At 42.9% G+C, this 20,875-nt stretch overlaps 3 pseudogenes; 2 read left to right on the plus strand and 1 right to left on the minus strand.

Annotated features, from left to right (window-relative positions):
* The first annotated feature begins 1,769 nt into the window (after nucleotides 1-1,769).
* On the plus strand, nucleotides 1,770-4,646 carry LOC136534131 (uncharacterized; annotated as a pseudogene).
* A 3,306-nt stretch (nucleotides 4,647-7,952) lies between these two features.
* On the minus strand, nucleotides 7,953-14,732 carry LOC136534130 (uncharacterized; annotated as a pseudogene).
* Nucleotides 14,733-16,628: 1,896 nt separating this feature from the next.
* Nucleotides 16,629-17,203, plus strand: LOC136534132 (large ribosomal subunit protein eL33w-like; annotated as a pseudogene).
* The last annotated feature ends 3,672 nt before the right edge of the window (nucleotides 17,204-20,875 follow it).

Below are 20,875 nucleotides of genomic sequence, written 5' to 3' on the forward strand. Positions count from 1 at the left end.
TAGTCCTCTAGTTCATCCAACCATGAGGACTATCTGGTCCGCGACGATACCAATGTCAGCTTAGACGTCCGGTGCTGGACCTAATGACAAATATCTATTTTTCTCATTTATATGGACCAATTGGATTGACAAGTTGCTGTTTATATACACATGCCAGCGGCACTATGTCTGAGCTGACATTGGTAGCATCGCGGGCAGCATCGCGGCCTCGAGAGCACCGTCGGCATTCCGTCGTCTTCTACTTTCTCCTTGTATTTGTATGTATGAAGAGCAGATGCATCGGTGCTTACATCCGTCAGATAGCTGTTTCTGAGCCTGAAGAGTGACCAATCTGCTCTGCAATCTGATTTCAACCTTCCTGTAAGCTGATGACTATAAGTTCCGCATTTTAACCTTCCTTTCGTATTCCCTAGCAACTTGATTTTTTTTTGAACTAACAACTGACAGGTGAAATTACTTGTCCGTATGCACTAGATTTGCCCCTAATGTAAACGACCATCTCTGCTCTGGAATGTGCACACGATTGATGATGGCAAAAGACAGGAAGGGCGGGCGATATACTGATTAGATCCGGTGATAAAAGGTAATCCAACAAGACATCACCAAGTATCTGGTATCACCAAATATCTGGTGTATTATGCATGTTTCACTTTTAACAATACTCTGATCTATCTGTAAAAAAAAAAAAAAACAGGGTAAAACATAAGCTGATTTTCACATCCAATAATTTGTTTTGTTCGTTTACAGTAGTTCCATCCTTTCCCATTACACTATATGAACATCTTGTGAAGTAAGATCTCTACTGTAGCATTTCAGTGACAGGTTCAAATTTTGTTCTTCATGTTCATTATCCCTTGCAATCAGTGAGTAGTACCCATCTAAACTTTGACTTAATGATGGGTGCTCTGTTTCTATTAAAAGAATATTTGCTTCATCAACTTGCTTCTCATATAACTATACATTTGATTAGCATTCAAATATGACCACAAGATGTCGCTTTCTAATTCAGTAAATCTACTACATTCGATCAGACGCGTGCAGCCTGAACTATGGCCCCCAATTCGATTGGGGCCGCCCCCACGGTCGTCAGCAAGCGGAGCTGCCGAGGCCGTTCCCAAATCGGAAGCAACCGAGCAGGACGACTTTGAGTTACCTGGGTCGCCGTAGAACAGCTGTCGTCGGAGAGGCGGCCACGCTGTAGAAGCCGCCCAGGAGGTCGTCGGAGTGGCGTCGAGCAAGGGGCTCCCTGCGGGTGGGCACCGAGGTGGCGCAGGGTCTCGCTGGGGCAGGCGGGCGGGGTCGTGCTCGCGCTCGATTTCGCGGCGGGACAGGGGCGTGGGCCAGCGGTGGCTGTGGCAGACCGGGGAGAGGGGTGGAGGTCGACGGCGGAGGCAGGGCGGGGTGGGGAGGGAGGGGGCCAGGAGTGGGGAGGGAGGGGGCGGCAGAGGGGTTGCGGTGGAGGGTGTGCGGCGGAGGCGGCGCGTGGGGAGGAGCTCGACGGCGGGGGCGTGGGGAGCACGGGAGTGGGGAGGGAGGCGGGAGGGGTCGAGGCGGCGCGTGCGCACGGAGCTCGACGGCGGCCTGTTTGACGACGGCGGCGCGTGCGCACGGAGGAGGGCGTGCGCGTGCGCGGGGATAGAATGGAGAAATGGCCAGAGCCGGCAGCGGCCTAGCTATTTTGCGGCCTGTTTGCCGAGTGTCGGCCCGATACGACACTCGGCAACGTTTTTTTTTAAAAAAAATCCCATCAGTTTGCCGAGTGTCGGCCGATGGCGCACTCGGTAAACTACTTAAAAAAACCTAAACGCCTGATTGCCGAGTGCCGTGACAATTGGGTACTCGGCAAACATTTTTTTTAAAAAAGTGCCCTCCTGTTTTCCCTATTTTAAAAAATCCATGTTCTCCCTTAACAAGAATTTTAAAAAAAGTTTATTACATTTTTGCCGAGTGCCACCTACGCAGCACTCGGCAAACTTATTTCTATATTTCATGCTGCCCTTTTCTTTCCTCTACTTAATTACTTTCCTCTATTTCATGTTTCACTAATTTCATGAAATGAACTTGCATTACACTTTGTTAGGTGCATTCACAAATGTATATTTCAAGCTTGTACAAAAATTGGACTATTATTTCATGTGTTTGTATATCACGCATCTAAAATTCAATAATTGCGACGAAAGAATTAAAATTATGAAATGGCTCCGAAAAATTGCCAAAAATTCACAAGAAGCGATCTTTGTTCTCTATTGTATATACAAAAAATTTCAAGTGAAACTCCAAATCAACATTCAAATTGTCTCCTCATCTTACCGGATCTTTCTCAAATCTCAGAAACTTCTCCGGAGATGATCCGATTTGAAGCAGCGTACGTGTCAACTTTGCCGAAACACTCTCAATTTTTTACCATAGCCTCCACGTATGATATCATGACAACTCGACGAATTTCGTGATTTTCAGACTTCGTTTGCTTTTTATAGAATTTTAGACGTTTCGCCACGCGTTTCTGCTCATGTTTCGCGAACACAATGTTTGAAATTTCTGGTCTGGCCCTGGATACGGTCTCAAAACAGACTCAGTGACAAGAATATCATTTTTTTATTCACTTTTTTCGGATATTCGAAGCACTTGCAGTTCAAATCCAAAAAATTACCGAAAATTCATTTGACTAAAATAAATTGACGAAATATAGTAAAATAACTCAGAAATGTACAAAACTTCAACATAGAGCAACAGGTATTGTAAACAACAGTAAAAAAGTTTGGGGGCAAAATAAAAAAAAAATTGTTTGCCGAGTGTCAGATGCTGACACTCGGCATATAACAGAATTTGCCGAGTGTCGTATTTTGACACTCGGCATATGGGTGGGTTTGCCGTGTGTTAACGTGTGACACTCGGCAAAATGATAACGGAGGTCGACGGTGTTACCGGACATGAAGTTGTGTGTGTCTATTGTTTGCCGAGTGTCAGCACTCGGCGTAAACTGTTATGCCGTGAGTTTTGTTTTTGCCGAGCGTCGTCTTTGGGACACTCGGCAAACACCATGTTTGCCGAGTGCCCCGAAATCTTGCCCACGGCAAAGGTGGGGACACTCGGCAAATTCGGTGTTTCCGGTAGTGATTATAGGCCAATACAACAATCATAGAACCCAATGCTTATACCTATGAAAGAATTCTTCTAGCTTGCTACGCATGGTATAGCACAACTATTTGTTATTATACTATATGTTTTAGTCACCTAGAGCAATCCCCGCGGGGCAGCGACACATCACAAGCAACCGACACTACACAAACACAAGCAACAAGATAGAAGAAGATGACGACATAAAAAAAACCGCTCTGCCAATGCATCCCATTCATCGCTTGATTATATATAATACACGCCTAGTCACCAAAACATGCGCACAAACAAAGAAGAAATGAAGGTGGAAGAAGAAGAAGAAGAAGAGAACAGGACCTCTCTCGAAGAAAGGGCGGCAGCAATGTCGACGTACCTGAAGAGCCGTCCCCCTACACCGTCTCCCTCATCGTCCTCCTCCCTCTCACCCTGATCTTATGCTTCACCTTTCTCGTTCCGCTGTCCGCCTACCTCAGCAACCCGCTTGCTGCCACGACAGTGGCTACGAGCGCCTGCGTCGGCACCACCGCCGGGGTCGTCCGCGTGGCGCCAGCAGCAGCCGTGGACGACGTCGGCGACGGTGTCGGTAGCCAGCGCCCGGCCCAGGCGGAGCTGATGAGGTCCTCGTCGGCGTGCACACCATGCCCGGCAAGCACTCCAGGCGCCACCTCATCCGCATGGCGTACGCTGCAGCAGCAGACGCCGCCCGCCCTCCGCGCCGCCGCCGCGCGCGTCGACGTCCGGTTCGTGCTCTGCGCGCGCCCGATGCCGCCCGAGCACCGCGCGTTCGTGGCGCTCGAGGCGCGCGCCTACGGCGACGTGCTGGTCCTCGACTGCGCCGAGAACGCGGAGGAGGGGAAGACGTACACGTACTTCGCCAGCCTGCCCGCCATGCTCGGCTTCACCGGCTCCGGCGGCCGGCCGTACGACTACGTGATGAAGGTGGACGACGACACGTTCCTCCGGCTGGACGCGCTGGTGGACACCCTGTGCTCGGCGCCGAGGGAGGACATGTACTGCGGCGTGGGGCTCCCGTTCCACGACCGGGAGTTCCCGCCGTTCATGCTCGGCATGGGCTACCTGCTGTCCTGGGACCTCGTCGAATGGATCGCCACCTCCGACATGGTCAGAAGGGAGGCCAAGGGTACGCACTTGCATTTTTCATGCATGCATCCGTTCTTGCACCTTAGTCTTATTGACTACTAACATATACTACTCTACTACTACACTTCTCATGAAAATGTTTTCAGAACATGCATAGTAGTTATTAACAATGTTTAGCAACATGTATATATGCATATTCAGGTGTAGAAGATCTGACCACAGGCAAATGGCTGAACATGGGCCACAAGGCCAAGAACCGGGTGAACATTTTCCCCAGGATGTATGACTACAAGAGCGCCAAAGCTGAGGACTTCTTGGGAACACCATTGGGGTGCATCAGCTGAAGCAGGACCTAAGGTGGGCACACACACTAGAGCACTTCAATGTCACCCGGTTGGAAGCCCTCCAGCAAGCTACACAACTTCTAGAGAGTGGGGATCAGAATCCTCAGATTATTCCGCAAGAATGTGTAAATTTGTAGTATTGTTGAGTTGTGGCGTGTAGCGAATTAAATATGAAGGGTTGTTGATACGTGCTTGAAACATATATAATTGATAGCTTCCACTGCGAAGTTATATACATCTCGTTGACGACATATTTTCATAATGGTACGTTAATATAAGAAAAGGGCATTGTCAACTGGATAGGGACTCCAAGAGTTTTGAATTCAGAAACTCAGATATATCAGTTTTGTGACGAATACTAGGCCGTTTCTGTCACAATTATTCGATGGCAATTCAGCATTCTAGCTGTTTCTTTGTTTGACTACTCACTGCTCAGCATTCTAAGCTACAAACATATACAGTAACATATACAAAATCCCATGCTTAAATGTTAACTACTTGACATTTCTAAATGATGACAAGTGTGACAACAGAATATCATAGCATTAGTTTTGGTTAGTGACATGGCACTCTTCTGTGCTTACAGCTAAACCTCGCTGTGTGAAGTATTTTATATCAACTGGAGCTTGTTCATAACCTAGGGGCTTCCCTACTCCTCTTGTTCTCCTTGAAAAAAAATGCCTTCTTCATACTAAATTTGTGGTTTGATTCCGTGCCTCTTGCACGGTTGCACCAGTTGGAGATGATCGAGTTTCCGTATTACAATGACATCGCAACCAACCGCCCTCTTGAAGGTCCTGACTGATGATTCAGCTCTGTTGCTCGTGAGAATTTCAATGCCTCTTGCAGAAACCCGATTTCTTGATCTGTCACTATTGTGTGAGCTCCTCACCATGGTTTCATCAGCTGGCTCTAGGATGCACAGCTAAGAAAGGAGGTCACTTTCATGACATTTTGTAATAGCTATAGCTCTTGAGAGTTCATATCATTGAACGATTCATATTACAATTTTGTGGATCAGCAGTTCTGATTTCTCTGTCCATATTAGTATACTCCACTTTCCAAGTCGACTGCTGCTCAGCAAGCTTCTGGCAACAAGATGAAACTGTTTTTTTGCATTATCGGCAGGCAAATGTTGTAGCCGGAGGTCTGTTGTTTTCATCTGAGTTCTTTTGCATTTATGTGCTTGGAATGTGCAGAACCGGACGCGAATTTATGCAGTGTCCAGTGTAGCCATGTCGCTGTCGGCCGGAAATGGTAGAATGGTTGTGAAGACTCGAAGTACTTGGTGAATGTTGAAAACTCTCTAAACATGTAAATCGTAATTATGTACAGAGTGGTGACATGTTCTGAAAATATAATGTGTGCATATCCTAATTGGTACATGATCGCCATTATTATTTTTTTGCACCGTGCATTTTTGACAAACGGTACTCCTACACATGGCCATGAAAATATTTCCAAGAACATTCTAGTTTTTTTGTTTTTGTTTTAACATTTTTTTTCGGAAGGACAGCAAGAGAATTGCCGCGATTTTTATTAGATGAGAAAAGAAAAAACAAAAAGATTACAGAAACACCACCACCAAACGCCCTCGACCAGTACATCAACGAACAAAACGAACGGAGTAAAACAACCTCGACCCCAACCAGAAAAACAAGAAGAAAAGGAAACCGCCACCATACTAAGAAAACTAAGGAGATCTGGCTTCTGTCGAGTTCAAAGTTGAATTGTTGGATGTCATCTTTGATCAATACCAGCTACTTAGGATGGTTGCAAATCCTTATGTTGGAAAGTTCTTTGGTTTCTTTCCTTCTAGATGTTCCATCAGACATAAATTAGAAGTCCCATCGAAGGAAGTCTTATGAGTTTGTCAAATTTGGCTTGACATTTCCTCCAATATTTGTAGACTGAACCGCCAGTGAAATGTTACGAATTTGGCCCAAATGAACTGGCTCTGGATTATACACCATACATTTTGTTTTAACAAGTTTAGCCACATATGTATAGACATATAGTAGTCAACTGTGGAGGATTCTAACCACAAGGAATGGCTGAACGTGAGCAACAAAAGCCAAGAACCGGTTGGACATTTTTCCTCGATTGATAATAAAGTTTGCTGTTTTTAAGTAAAACAGAAACTATTCAATATATTTTCTTTGACTATCATTATGCCAAATCCCTTTCGTGTGCTATGCACCTTGTGTTCGGCTCGACCAAGGCGGTTACGACAAGTGCAAATGCACGTTAAAAAAATGTAAAAATGGTGGTTCCTTTTTTGTAGGACAAGTTTATGCACCTACGAGGTAAGAGCGTTCCCTCCAATTTACTTTAGGTTTGCCACTAGTGTTAGGTATCCCACTCTATAGAGTTGAGCTCATTTTTTTATTAACTTGTGTTGAAATTGGATTTGCACAGACGGTTTACATAAGGTTACCTTCATGTGAATAAGTTTGTTCTGGTATATCTTTTATGCAGTAGAAATCTAGCATTTTTACTAGCTTTTCACACTGGTGTAAAAAACACCGCGTACAAATCATTTTCTACCGTCATTACAAACACTTTTTGTACTAGTGCGTGAACGTGGACAAGGCTTTAACGACGCACACACATTCTCTTTCTCTATCATCACCTTCTTTCTTCCTCCGTACCATGCTGCCCCTCTGCCGCCTCCACCGCTGCCCAGGCCGTTAGCGACCTCACTACCTAGCTCTCACCATCACCACCGCAGCTCCGCCCTCTCCTAACGTTGTGCTTGTCACCTCACCATCACCACGCAGCCCGCCCTCTGCTAACGTTGTGCTTGTCACCTTCACCGCCGACCCCGCTCACCGATTGTCCTCCACCATGTGGCCTTGCCTTGCCGCCCTCGAACCCCCACCGCTCGCGCCATCCCTCTAGGGCCGAGGATAGAACCTAACAAATATACTTCCAACTTTTTTAGTCACTTAGAAAACTCGTTGATTTACTATTTTTTTTAAAAAACTATTGGAGATGATCTAAAGCAAATATCCGATCCGCCACACACAAATTGGCTCTTCATTTCCTGGGTTTTTATACATTGATTGAAAAAATAGATATATGAGCAGCTCGATCTGAGCTGTGAAATCATGCACGACCAATTATTCCTTTTCTTGTGAGGAGCAACATGATCAATTGCTTCTTGTTTTGTGAGGCAACCATGACCATGTTCATTTTCTTGCAAGGCAATACGATCAGTTGTTGTCAATGTTTGAATGAGAGTTTGCTGAATCAGTTCAAACTGCAAAGTAACTGCCTTGCCACTGCCAGAAAAAAACCCATTTCAAAGGCATGAACAACATTCATTCAGCTACTGCAGGAGTTGCTAGTGGAATTGAAGATCAGTTATGATTTAGAAGCAATGCTGGCTCACAATATATTACATTTTCCATTGATCCCCATTTGAAAGGAGAAAAATGCATAAAAAGATACTTCCTCCATTCTAAACATAGTGTATATCTAGTTGCATAGCAAAAGTCATATACTTGGAAAAGGCAAAAAGACCTATAATTTGAGACTGAAGGAGTACAATCTTGAACGTTAGATGATAAATTTGTTTTACTCCTAGGATGTAGGATCAATCCATATATGTAGTCTAATTCCCTCGAGGAACTCAAGCTGTTACAGTCCACTCGACTCTTTGTCAATGGTCAATACAAAAAATTTTCCAGGTATCAGGCCTCGATACATTTCTCTATTCACAGTACACACAAAGAACGCAGAGCAACTAACCTTTTGAAATTACAAGGCGCATTACATTTAACCTTTGAGGACGTCAAGGTACAAAACTCCCAAGTCAATCCGAGGAAATCGTCTCATGGCTGTTCAGAACCTTATTCCATGCGAATGCTTTCTCAGTCACCAACAATTTGATGATTTGTAAACATTATGTTCCAGATACTGGGCCAAGATCACCACTTCAGTCTTGCTATCCAACTGGAGAATCCATATATTTGGTATGCTCCTCTTGCTGCTATTTTCACATGACAATTCGAGCTAAATGACCACAGAGAGGTTCGCTAGGTTGCTTTCTCCAGCATGCGCTGCATATTAGTTGACGATAATCAACTCAACAACAGAGTGACAACAGATTGAACTGAGCCATTCTGCCATTGGCACATGCAGCACAGGAATAAAATGCTAAATTGGCCTTCATGTTGGGGCCAGAGTTTTTCTAGTTCTTGAATCATTGGGCTTGCGTTCAGCACTTGACTGTCCCTGTGACACTTTAGAATTTCTGGTTTTGCTCCGCCTAGTTTCAGCTGTGCGAGAAGTGGACGAATGTTGGCTCGTCCTAGATCCTGTGCACTTTGCAGTTTCCGGCTTCAGCTTAGCCCTCACTGACCGAGAAGGAACTTGCGTTTTCTGCATTGAGCTGGCACCCTGTTTATCCTTTTGAACAGATCCTTGCTGGATTTGACTCTGGTCATTACTAACATGAAATTCCCCACAAACATCTGATGCTGAGATACCCTGAACAAGAAATATTTAAACACATAAAAAATCAGAAGAAAAAGGGAAAATTCAAATAAAGAGTAATGAACACAGAGAAGAAAATTTCTGACAATTAAGTATAACCAGGAAAGCAAAACCAATCATGTATGTTTATATTCCTGGCATGTTAAAGCAGAACACAGCAATAACAAACAATAGAACACCTTTTCCAATGCCATGGCATTTTTTAAAACAAATCATAATACAATGCCATACTAGGATCATGAACATTATAATACTAATAGGCGTATCTACAAACATCACCTTGTTTTGAATTGGAGAGGCTTCTGGACTCTGAACTTGCTCCTCCAGAATCATCCATTTCTTCACATTCAAACTCAACATGCTGGCTATCTTCCTCGGAATCACTTAACTCTTCTTGCTCCATTACAATTCCTTGCATTGATTCTTCATTAGGTTCTTGAATGCAATAATGAGAATAGGAATTTACAACCTCGAGCTCTGGAACATTAGATTTGTCCTTCCTAGAAACTTCATCTTGAACATTTGATCTGCTAAAACTACTTCTGAAGTCATTTGAACCATTTATGATTGGAGAACACAAATGAATGTTCAAGTCAATACTTGTCTCCCTCTCAGAAGGGCTTGTGGATGCTTGCCCAGCTGTTGATTGGTCATCTACTGGGACTTCGCTCATGTTATTATCAGACTGATGGCAGTCAAGGTTATTATCATATTCTGGTACTTCATTATGAACATCAACTTCTGTTCTTTGCAAGAGAGGATGGAAGTCGATAGTGTTAGCATTTACAGTACCATTTTCGGTGGAACCTGTAGTCTGGTTGTTACTTCTCTCAACTCGAACTTTCTCAAAGGGGAAAAGATCATATTTTCTTGACTGATTAATAAGATTTTGAACTGGGTGACTATATGATGAAACATCTCGAGGATACTGAAACAGTAAAGGATGCATCTGCAAATCTTGCTCAGCACCATCTTCTGTAGCATTATCACTAGAGATCCCATTCTGCTGCAATCTAGAATTAGCTCTGTGATCAGGGAACAGATTTAGCTGTCTATCAGCACTTTCTGTAAAGGAGGTCAAAGGTGGCACAGGATACATATCCTTTGCTGCATTATCCGAGGTGCCATGAAAGTGTGTTGCGTTCCGATAAAATTCCGCCTGAGATAGGACACGAACAGAAGGGGGAAGGTTCACAGGAGGCAAGTCTGGAGCCAACTTGACCACACAACTGCCTTTCTGTTTACTCAATTGGGAAGCTGGCAGTTGGTCCAGAGATCCACATGATACCGCCGGAGCTGCAGTGGAAGATGTTCTCACATATGATGGGCCATCAGAGGGTGGTACATAAAAGCTATATATGAGGTGGTTACATCAAGTTTCGTACCACTTAGTTTCTGGGGTTCAATGTAACCACCTGTAGTACCACATTCTTCATCGAGGCCTGTGCCTGACTGCTGATAAGGCATACTATCTGTGTCTTCCAAAAATGCTTCATTGACATATGAATCATCATCATTTTCAGCATCTTCAGAAGCATTGTTATCAGCCTGTGATGAAAAATTAAAAATTATGCTCAACGACATCACTTTAGATGGAGATTAAGATATTATTTGAATATCCTACAAGTTAAAGAAACATACTAACCTCTTGCCCACGGCGTGAATCGGGCATGGATACTCTCAGCTTTCTCCTCTTTGCTTCATATGTTCGCCTTCTTTCTTTTTGAGCATCACTTTTACTGTAAGATTTCTGGACTCCACTTGCAACTCTCCATTGACGTTGGAGCAGTGAAGGATCTCTATGTGGCACTACAAACTTCCAAACTGATGTCCAGTCTTTTTGAATATCCTCAGCCCCTGAAATCGCAGTAGGTATGGAAGAAATTATGCGACAAAAATCAAACATGAAAAAAATAAGATAGTCACAAGTTATCACCTTCTCGATACATTCTTTCTCCTCGACTGTCAATGGAGATGCCTTCATACGGCGCACATCCTGCATTAATTCAGATAACAATATAGTTAGTTGGAAGGTTATTACGTTGGGTTTTGCTGAAAGCAGTCAATGAGCTCAAAATCTCCCATCCTGATGGTTGACCATGGTAATACAGAACATGGAAAAATCAACCCAACCCAACCAGTATCAGAACAAGGGAACACAGAGACAAACTCTTCCACAACATATATATACATGCTCTTTGAAAAAATCTAGTAGCCAGAGGTTGAATAATATAGCTCCACACACAAGCAGAGCAACACGTGCCGCTAAGAGAGTAGTAAAAAAACATCTCCAGTTTGCTACGAGTACATTATTAAATATGTGATTTGTCCACAAATCTTGCCAATAAATTTAAATAAAATACTACTATTTGTTGGCACATAAGCAAAATGGTATAGATATCAGAATGAGATAGATAAAAATTATCAACAGTGTAAGTGCTGCAGCAGAAACTTCACTACGTACACAATACAGGATTTTATAAAGCACTCTCTTCAATGTTTAAATATCAGTTCAAAACCAAAACTTCAATACTGAATATGGAATGAGAACAACATACTGCTATTTGTTAGCATGAACTGTTAATCTGTTACACTACTATGCAACTCAATGGACAACTTGACCATAATGTTGAATATTGAACCCTAAAAGGCACATAAAAGTGAATTCAGCATCTTATCTTCCAGTAAATGAAGAAGGGCAAAATATTTACCTTAACTGGATTATCAGGAGCTTTGGAGGAGCTACGATTCTTTTGTCTCACAAATATCTGCACCAAAGAAATTATTTCACTCAGCAGGCATAATACACAAGCCCAGAACAAGGAATTATTAAAGATCATGATCAACTAACAATTTAAGACAACAACTAAGCAATAGGCATTATAGAAATTGAACAAACAGTCTCAGGTTGTGATTGTATGCAGAGATTAGATGAAGGATTTTCCCCCTTCGAATAAGCAGGAGAGCTGCGTGTTAATTCATTAAGAAAATTAAATGAAGGATTTCATCTAAGCTTACTTGCTTGTGCGGTCAAAAGGAAAGCAAAGTAAATTGGCAACGAGACCTTTGTGACAATAAATGTTCAGACTTCAAAATCTTTATTGAAAAAACACCCTGCTTTGGCAGTACTGAGAGCAGACATCAACTTTAGGCCAAGAGTTAATGCCAAAGGTCAAAAATGTTATTGCCATGTCAATACATTCAAAACAACTCCTTTTTCTATACTGAATCCTTGAAGGCGTTTCATGTCCTTCATTACTCTCAATTTTTTTTGTTAGATTAAAATAAAAAGAAACTATTTCATGACATGTCAATCTTCACCAAATAGATGATAAAAAGAGCTGTTGATTTGTGCCTGACAAATCATAAAAGGAAACTTTTGGATCTTGAAGAAAAAATTGCAATAAAAAGGAGTAACCAAAAAATACCTGATGCTTTGATTTACAAGGAAGAAAGCGCTTTTGTATTGCTTCCCAGTCATTATTATATTCCAGAATTCCTAGAGCTAACAATCTGCAGGCAGATAATATACTAAAAAATTAACCGAGAAAAGAAAGTCACAGGCATCATATCAGCTATACAATTGAGGAGGGCACTCTACATGATGTCCTTTAGGAAAGTGGTAATAACAACAAAGCAACCATGATACAATTAACCATACAAAAGAAGGAAACCTTGATGAAAGTTGAAAACAAAAAGATGAATGGAATAGCTGTGATACAGCAGATGAGGAAGTAAACACACAAGTTGCATAAACCAACATCACTAATACAGAAATAAAAACAGTATGCAGTTCAACAAAACCAAATTATTCAGCTTTCTTGATTTTCTATGTTTGAAGTCAAGATGGCAAGGAAGCATGCACGAATTCTATTTCAAAATAAATCTTGGAGAAGATGTAAAACACACCTGTCTCTGCATCAGTGAAAACACTCTATTGGCCAAGGTGAAGAGGTGGCTTATGAGGAAAGATTGCAAAATTGAAAAAGTGAAAAGAATCTCTGTGCTAATCTTGCAATGTCAGCGAGGAAAAAAAACCAAGAGCAACTGTGCCCCTTTTAGTACGCTCAAGCAGGGTAGCAGCCAACGACTTCTTCTGCTGCAACTGCCCAGATGAAGGAGATTGAATGCTGTAGGCACAGTATCTTGATCTATCTTGAGAAGACATTATTCACTTCTTGCAATGTTAATCAATGGTGAAGGAAAACAGGGGCTCTTTCCCTGCGGGTTTGGTCAGCAGTTGCCATCCACATGACTTCTTCTATACTTCACGATCAGCTGGTAAATTCAATATGCAAGCAAAGTTACAATCAGTGGTGACAAACAAAAGAAGCAAAGTATAAAAAATCGGCCCATGTTCCAATCTTGAACTACCAGTTGCGACATCACTTAAATAGCCGAGGGCCAACTCAGTGGTGCGACATCAGGATGGATATAACAGACTCTTGATTAACGGCATCCATTGGCATTCCAAATTTTCAGAGATGAAACAAAACTAGATGAGAGATGCCGGGATTCAAAAACGATATGCTGTTGAGGAGGCACTCCTAGCCAATGCTTGATCACGAAAGCCAACCAACTCAACTATCATCTTTTTGACATTATTAGCCACATCTTGTTTAGACGAATCAAGAATACATAGGGAAAATGTTTGGATAAGGAGCTGAACATGCTCATATATCATCACATGCAGTTGCCCGAGTTGCTGATCAGTAAATCCACATGCTAAAGGTGCACACGGTACTGAAACCAAGGATGAAGGGGAAAGGGCATTATGGGTAGGATATTGCCATCCAAAAGCATGAGCCGGAGTCACCAATGCAGATGGAATATATGGCAGAATTGATCTAAAATTAGTTTTATCGGATTCCTGATGATAGCTACGAGCCCCAGACAACTCGGTAAATGGCTGCCTCTGCCTAGTCTGAGGCCTACGTCCACCTTTCTCTTTCCTATGATTTGGTGTCGTCATAGTTCTCAGCATTTTCATCACCCATCACTTTCTAGGGCCTCCTCAATCTCGAGCTCAAAGTCTGCATCATTATCATCTTCATCCTGGTTTTCGTCCCCCTGGAATGCATGTGTGTCATTGCCTTTACCAGACAGGACAGAAGCAAGAAACTTGCGGTAATTCCTCTTCTTCATGAACATTTTGCAGACCACTATCGTCATCTGATTCCTGGAGAAAGGTCTCCAATTCCTCAAGTGAATAGTTTGCTAGTGAGTATCTTGCCCTCGTCCGTCTGCAAATTGCATCTTCCTCGCTAATTCGAGGGATAGGTGATGAGGGTTTTGCACTGTTGGAGAGCAAGCAGCTTCGCTTGCTAAAATGTCTTTTCCATCCATTCTCAAGATTAACCTGGGTAGACGTTTCTTCTGGAAATATTTCGTTGACAAGACCTGAGACGACAGTCTATTTTGAGGAAGTGCACTGTCACTTGTATTTTCATTAACTTACACTATTCTGCCAAATATGTCTGGCCACTTGGCCAATTGTCAGAACTATGTACCTCGCATTCTGCTTCTGATGTAAGGCTTGATGAGGTCTCAGACGGAGATCCTTCCGTAAGGAAAGGGCTAAAATCTATGTCATCCTCCTCCACATCATCATCAACTTCCATATTTGATGATGCAATAGTGCTTTAACCAAAACAGTAGGATTCCTACAACCTACCACCATAAAGTGTAAAAACTTGTGTTAGGATCAATACAATGTGTTGCACTTTGCAAGAAAAGAAAAGATGAGCATGCAGAGGCAAGTCAGTAAACTATAGCATAACACAAGGATATGAAACAAACACCCATGTACGATCAAAACTTGGGTTACCACTTAACACCCACATAACCATGTTTTATTGGCACATAGAAATAACATAGTTGCAACATGTTTAAAGTGACTCTTTATAGCAGATGTCAGGCATAACACACTCATCCATATTTCGAAAAATGAAGTTTTTGAAATAAGCCAACTTTAAGGCAAACATCTAAATCTAAAAAAAAACAAACGATCGCATCATAGGTACAATACAATACAATATTAAACCATAAAAGAAATATCATGAATACCAATGATAACCTAAAGCTTCAATATCAGAGAATGTAATGTGCAAGATTGTGAAACATAAATTTAATGTAAGATGGTCAGATTATGCAGAAAGGATATGACTGCACAACAATGTTTATTTCAACCTGTAGGTTTGTGGGGGGTTTGTGTGGTTCTTTTGTAAGGGATCTCACCCCGTGTTTTGTTCTCTTCTTAATATAATGATACACAGCTCTCCTGCGTGTTCAGAAAATTAAATTTAAACCATAATAATCCAGATAATGCCTTTAAAAAAAATAATAGGAAACTGTGGAGGATAAGCAAGCCAGTGCAGGCCTTCTGTAGGTAATAGTTCTGTTCTGACATGAACTTAACCGAAATGAGGACATAACAAAATGTCAAATCAAAATCCACAACTTGCCACATTGGTGCTCTTTCAAATGTCGCAGTTCTCTAACACAAAACAAAAGATGTAGCAAAATAGCATTGCAACAACCTATTTTCTCGGCATACTAACAAAACGGGGGTGGGGTGGGGTGGGGGTGGGGGTGGGGGTGGGGGTGGGGGGTGGGGGGGGGGGGGTGAAGTCGGGCACATACCAGAGGGTAGCAGTATGCCATTGATCTTGAGAATAGCAGGGGTGTAGACCCCAGATAGATGAGCAGATTGTGGCAAGGGGCTGATTTAGGGTGAAAACTCCGTTACTTTTCAGGAGAACAAACTGCACCGGCACCACAATTGGGCATTAAATAGCGTGGCATCTATCGATCCTGCGAGCTAAGATGAGGAACACGAACCTAACCGAACCATTGGATGGATGGATTTGCCTCCTAGAGCACCACCATACACCACGAAATTCTGCAGCAAACCCATTGGAGATTGAAGGGTTTCGGAGTTGATTAGAAGCCGGAGACATCGGCCCTAAGCATGTAGGGTTACTTACCGAGGGAGGAAGAATACATCCACGACTTCACGCCCTAGACCAGGGTCGTAGCGACCCCGCTCCCGCAGAGGCGGCGGACTGAGGAGCGGCGCCTCAGCAAGGCCGCGCCGGCGTCGAGCTCGGCCCCGCCGGAGAACTGGGTGCGCGCGTGCAGGATTTTTTATTTTTTTTATTCCCGCGCGTGATTCAGTGGACGGTTTCAGGCCGCAGCCAACTCTTCGCCGTCCCGTGTTTTTTTTTAAGTTCCTGAGACCACTAATCGTTTTCCCTGGGACCACAGTCAGCGACATAACATGGAAAGAGGCCTCCTATTCTCAATTGGGCCGGTTATGTTGCCAGATCGGCCCATCATGGCCCAGATGGAAAGACAGAAAAAGCAAAGAAACCCATTAACCAAATGGCCCATTAAGCTCGCGATCTTAAACCTAGCTTTCTCATAGAGAGCCCTTCAGAACATCACAACCGTCCGCTGGACCTCTGCGAGACGATCAAGGCCGTTCTCCTCTCCGTCCGCTGCTCCATACAAGCCGCCCTGCCTGCCTCCGGCCCGTCTCGTCGTCTTCCGCAATCTGGACGAGCTCTCTCTCGTCTCCGGCGGCGGAAGCGGAAGGAAGCAGGCGGCCACCATGGTGAAGGGACGCACGGGACAGGGCGTCAGGCTCTACGCCCGGGGCACTATCCTCGGATACAAGAGGTGAGCTCCACGCCTCCGCTTCTTCTCCGTCTGTGTTTGCTTGGATCTGGCCATTTCGCGGTTCTATTCGGCTTACGGTGGCTGCGGTGGTGGCTGTGCAGGTCCAAGTCGAACCGTATGAGACCACCGTCGCTCGTGCAGATCGAGGGGGGTCAACACTAGGAGGACGCCGCGTGGTACTGCTTGGCAAGCGCATGGCGTACATCTACAAGGCCAAGACCAAGAGCAGTGAGACCCGCTACAGGGCAATCTGGGGGTAAGGTCACCCGCCCGCACGGCACTCCGGCGTCGTCCGCGCCAAGGTCAAGTCGAACCTCCCGCCTGAGTCCATGGTCAGTGACGCACTCAGTTCGCTGTTTGATGTGTTGCTTCCCAATTGATGCTCTGTACTGATGATGTTTTTTTCTTGATGAGTGCAGGGGCGCGAGGTCAGAGTGCTCATGTACCCTAGCAGCATCTAAGGTTAGGATCCTCAAACGTCTGACATTCTCTATTGTTTGGCTGGTTGATGTTGAAGTTGTCATTTGTGATCGAATGATATGACAACGAATTCTGCTTAGATGCACTCGCCATTGCTGTAGACCATGGGCTAGGAGTTTAGGTGGTTAAACACATCATAGTTTGTGGTTTTCGGTTGTTTATTATGAGGCACACTGAGTCTGTGTAGCAGCAAACCATGTCTATCAGCTGTGAGTAATGGTAATTCGGCTTTTGTGGTTTGGTTTGCTCATGTTGATACTGGCTTGAATTTCGGTGAGTTTATAGCCTGGCTGGGGTAATTCACTTGGTGAAGATTAAGTTAAAACTTCTGTTTGCTATTTTGGGATGGTTAACTTTCCACTGTTCTTTACGTGTCTCAGTGATACCAGTACACGTGGAATATACATTATCTAATTTCATTAGTTTTCAGTATTACTCCCTCTGTTCACAAATGTAGGCATTTCTAGTAGGGAAGGAAATGACACGCCCCTCATCAATCAATATTATAAGAGGGACAAAACTGCTGGAAATTAATAGTGAGGGAAGGGGATGGCGGCATGGGCGGATCCAACGGTGGGGGGGGGGGGGGGGGGGGCGGGCTCGAGCCCCCCTACCCATACCGGAGCTGTGGAAAAACACTGTAGAACCCCTATGAATTTTTAGGCAAAGTTCTATAGTGTAGGGGGGCTGAGACTTAAGATCGAGCAGCAGTCGAAGTTATGGGTTGTTCAGTACCCCCTAAAATATTTACTGGATCCGCCGCTGGATGGCGGCATATGCCAGAAATGTTTACATTTGTGGAAACTTTTAATGCTAAAAAATGCTTACTCTTGTGGACAGAGGGAGTATATAGTTGTTCCAACTAATGTTTTTCCAGTTCTCTATCAGTTATTCTGTTTCATGATATGTATATCACCATTTGATATATCAGGTCCTTTGCATTCGAGCTCGTCAATGCTGTTTTGCGTCAGTTCTTAATTGTGCTGTGCTGTCACCCTGTATTGGATATTAGTATTGGCCTATTTTTGAACACTTAGACTTAGCAGTTTTATTTTTACCATTTATATTTATAATTGGGCACCTTTTCTTGCCATAGAAGTGTAATATGATATTTCTGCCCAAGCACTTAGAGACTGTTTCTTGCCTTTTGATACAATTGAATGGTTGTAAACCTACCTGATCCTGTTTAGTATTTGGGCATGTGGCTCCCACACAGTTTGACACTTGTAGCTTGACCAATGCTTAACTCTTTCAAAAATTCCATACACATAGCCTGCGATGCTTTTTGCTTATGCTTATCTGGGCTTTTATGACTGCAGGTTTGTTGGAGTAAAGGTGGACTAGAAATGGCCATGCATATTTCTTACTTTCTCTGAGATTAAAATGCCATGTGGTGGTACCCTTAGATTGTTCATGTACTGAACCTGTCGATATTCTGCCAAAATTTGTCGTCGAACAGATGAACTATTGTCATATTGTGGTGCCCCGCAGCAGAGCTTATTTGCCCCGTGCCATCAATGTCTGATTGCAGTATTTTCAAATTCCTATGGTCATATTTTCCCACTTGCCTCCAATGTTTTTGTGCCACATCTCAAATACAATCACGCAATATGATCTTGTTGCAGATGTGTAATATTCTTTTACACTGCTCTGGGATCCTTGATGTATGCTTTTTCTTTTACACTGCTCTGGGATCCTTTGATGTATGCCTTTCAAAAACCATTTCTGCAAAATTTATGGGCACATGATTAGCTGGTGGCGATGTACGTGTTTGGTGCAGCTCTCCAGCTTTAGCTTAAACATAGTGTACCCAGCTTTAGCTTCATAGCTAAAGGGGATTGTAGAAACAAACTCTTTGTCTACGAGGGGGGTATTGTGCTCCAACAGATCGAGGGAAAGGGATTGAGGAAAAAAGGCTGCTTGCTCCCCTCTATTTAAAGGATTAAGGGGAGATTTTGAGGATTTTGAGAAAAAATATAGGTTGGGGGGATGAGAAAAGGGGATCTGCTAGCACTGTTTTTTTTTCTTCACCCTATTCCCCTATATGATAGTTTCTTAGGGAAAGAGGTTTGATTTTCTCAATCTGGTGGCAGTTGCTCTTAGCATCTCTAAAAGTTACACACTTGTAGATTTGTCCTATGTCACAGACATTTGATCGCCATGTATACTTTCTTTTGCTCTAAATAAATTAACTTTTAAAGTGTCCTATGTCTTAAACCTAGTTGGCCTAATTTATCTTTTGCATAAACAATTAATCAGCATTTTTACTTTTCTCCCTTCTAAATAATGAGTTAACCTATGTCTTCATCTAAAGTTTGACCTAGTTTATATTAAAAAAGCACCAATATTTATAATACCAAATTTGTATTATATTAGATAAATCATAAATAACATTTTTAATGTCATAGGTGTTCGTACTCTTCTATTAATGAGTCAAATTAAAATTTAAAATAATTTGACTTGAAGCAACTCTAGAGGTAGATGGACAAGAGCATGTATTAGTGAATTCATCTCTGTTTTGAACCATCTTTGCTTGGATCATATTTTCAACTCAATTCTACAAAAAAAAAAGCACAAATTTACGATGGTGATGTCAATTGCATTGGTATGCTGATATACACGCAAGGTACTCATCAGGTGCAGTGAACTACTAAAAGCAATGATCTTCAATCTGTTCTATCATCACAGTTTTACAACTTACCAATCGCTTTTTCAAGAATCAGCAGCCGTAATTCTTTTTAATGAAATCAGCAGCCGTAATTCTTTTTAATGAAATCTGTCATTTTGCAACCCAAGTAATTCTTTTTACTAATCCTGCCATTATGTTACATCAAGATAATCACATCCAACACTTGTTCACGTAGTGTTTCACGTTTGTAACTAAAGTACGTTTGACTTCACATTCAACACTACATGTTAGCCTGTTCGTTTGGCTGGGCTTTGTCATAAACGATCGTAAATTTTCAGCTGGAACAATATTTTTCTCTCACACAACCAGCAAGCAGTACTTCTTTACGAACTAGCAACGATACGAACCAGCCAACCGAACAGGGCTGACAAACTACTGGCGACATGCGGTTTTAGACACTCAGAAAACAAAAGCAAGTCTGAATACTACACTCACACTAGGGCTCCTCAAAATAATCACATTATGTTACACGTTTGTAACTAAGACCCGGATGGACCAGGACTATTTTTTTTACAACAATAACTTTTAATATATAATATTAAAGCATAGTTCACCAGGTGTGGAAAAGAATTCCTAATTACAGAACACAAGTAAAAGCTACTCCTAAAATGCTTTTGTAGACATATGTGATGTTTTCGTCGGGGAGGCGCGGGGACCGTCGGGCCACAGGGCTCACGAGAAGAGGCCACAATAGAAACATCGAGGGTCCTCGTTCTCGTACTTCGATAACATAGTTGACGCTTTCCTCGACTGTCTGATCGTCCGTGTCTTCCAGAATATAAATCATGAGCCGTAGATATATTATATGCTTCATCGGACTCAAGATATTGGTTTTGCACATACCAATGTCAAATCTGAGCACCGGCATCGATGATCGTCGGCGGTCGACCCGAACAACCGTAGACGCATTGCCACTTCTATGTCTGCAAAGGAAACTGAGGAGCCGAACAACGAAAAGTATAAT

The sequence above is a fragment of the Miscanthus floridulus genome, unplaced genomic scaffold, assembly GCF_019320115.1.
Source record: "Miscanthus floridulus cultivar M001 unplaced genomic scaffold, ASM1932011v1 os_1541, whole genome shotgun sequence".
NCBI classification, from domain to species: Eukaryota; Viridiplantae; Streptophyta; class Magnoliopsida; order Poales; family Poaceae; genus Miscanthus; species Miscanthus floridulus.